Source organism: Taudactylus pleione, unplaced genomic scaffold (genome assembly GCF_031769625.1).
Source record: "Taudactylus pleione unplaced genomic scaffold, aTauple2 ptg000032l, whole genome shotgun sequence".
Taxonomy (NCBI): Eukaryota; Metazoa; Chordata; class Amphibia; order Anura; family Myobatrachidae; genus Taudactylus; species Taudactylus pleione.
Genome location: NW_028284434.1, coordinates 35833098 through 35835295, shown reverse-complemented (window position 1 = coordinate 35835295; position 2198 = coordinate 35833098).

The window sequence follows — 2198 nt, the reverse complement described above, 5'->3', positions numbered from 1 at the left end:
TGTGTGGCAGACCCTGGCGCTGAAATGATTGGTTTGTTAAAGTGTGCATGTCCTGTTTATACAACATAAGGGTGGGTGGGAGGGCCCAAGGACAATTCCATCTTGCACCTTTTCTTTGCATTATGTACAGTTTGGGGCCTAGTTTTTCAATGCCATCCTGTCTGCCACTGCAGTTTCACGCCTAGATGGGTCACGTGTTTGTGCCGCCCACTCGTGTCGCTTAGCATAGTCATCCAGCTACCTCGGTGCAACCTTTTGGACATAAAAACACTATTGTGAGGTGTGAGGTATTCAGAATAGACTGGAAATGAGTGGAAATTAAGGTTATTGAGGTTAATAATAGCATAGGAGCAGAAAAACCTACAAATTCTGTGATTTTAGCTGTTTTTCTGCTTTTTTTCAAAAAAATACAGATCCAAAACACAAAACCCAGAACCCAAAACACGGAAGGGTGGTTTTGGCAAAACCAATCCAGATCCAAAACACGAAGAAAGATCCAGATCCAAAACCAAAACACAAAACACGAAAAGTGGCCGGTGCACACCCCTAGTTTAAATATACTCTGGCAGAATTGGCTGTGAACAAAAAAATAGCTTTAAACTATCCTTATTTAAACAATGATTGTAACAGATGTCTCAAAACTTCTCAAACATTCATTAAAACATTAAATTGACATACTGAAGACACATTTTCATTCAAATATTCATTAAGGAGCATGAGAAAGTATTAATTAATGTACCATAATTTCCAGCTTTAATCACTAAAATATAAGGGCAAATGTAATAATACCCTACGAGATGCAGACATTGTCAATTTACCTACGAGTTTACCAGATATTTTAAAGGGGGAAATCATTTAAAAGTCAACAACACCCTGGTTTTACCCCTTAAATGATTGTCACTTTGGAACAAAGGCCCTGATTCAAGACCATCGCGACCATCGGGCTTGCGACGAGACCCTTGTGGCAGGGTCTCTTGGCCACAAGCCCCAGAGAGCTTCTGGCTCTAATAGAGCCTCCCGCCCCCGCTCTCGTCCTGTGGACCCCCCTTGGCCTGAATCCCCCCCAGCACTCCCTCCTCACTCCCCGACTTACCTGATCCATGGGCAGGGCAGGTGCACCTTCTCTCCCGGTCGGCTCCATCTCACTGACTGATGCTGGGAGGAGGCGACCACGTCTTCTCCCGGTATCAGTCAATGGGGAGAGCCGGAGGTGGAGCTGACTGGGAAGACGCGACCTTGGAGTTGGGGGGACGCGACCACGGAGCAGGTAAGTGGAGTAGAGGGGAGTGAGCAGAGTGATGGGGGAGTGAGGACGGTGCGGAGGGAAGGGCCGCAGACAGAGGCCTGGCACCATAGGTGCAGGGGGAGGGCCGGGCCCCGGGTTGGCCCGGGCCCCATAGCAGCCGCTCCCCCTGCACCCACGGTAGTTACGCCACTGCTAATTACAATAAGGGTTTGTTTGTGTATTTGCGAGCGAAGTAAACCTGGATATAATCGCATGTGCGCCTGTAGGAGCTGCATCTATGGTGGATGCTGGAGAAAATACATGCTGTGATAATGATGATGGTAGTGCATAATTGATTGGTGTGGCTGCTGTATTATATGACGTTGCTGCGTCTAGTTGCATTACTTAATTGATGTTTCCATATGAACTGCAAGAGGAACTTATTTTTAAAGAGCAAAATAACAGATGATTGTATTTAATTTAATTTCACTAGATTTAATTTAATTCACTTGTATTTGTTTGTATTCAATTATATTTTACATTGTAATTGTAACTTTCGTATTAATTAATGACACTCTCCAGACGCTATTCTCTGTGCTGTATATAACACATCATTATATTATTATATTAGGTCAGTGGTTCCCAAACGTTTTGAATCACGGCGACCTAGAGTATCAGTATCATTGTTTTCACGGCACACCTAAGTTTAAGTTTGTTATTCAGAAATTCAGAAATAAAGATTTAGTGAAATAGTAATGTGTAGTAAATTGTGCTGACCTGTCATGCTTTGGTTCAGTTATGTAGTGGGTGACAGGTTTGTGCTTCTGTTTGTTTACATATTTACATTACATTGACCATAAATAATTTGATTTGGTGCTGGACCACCAACTTGAGGCATCCCTGCAAGTATACCAAGGCACTGTATTAGGGTAGTGCGACGAGCGCATTTACTACTAAAACTGCATCTCTACAC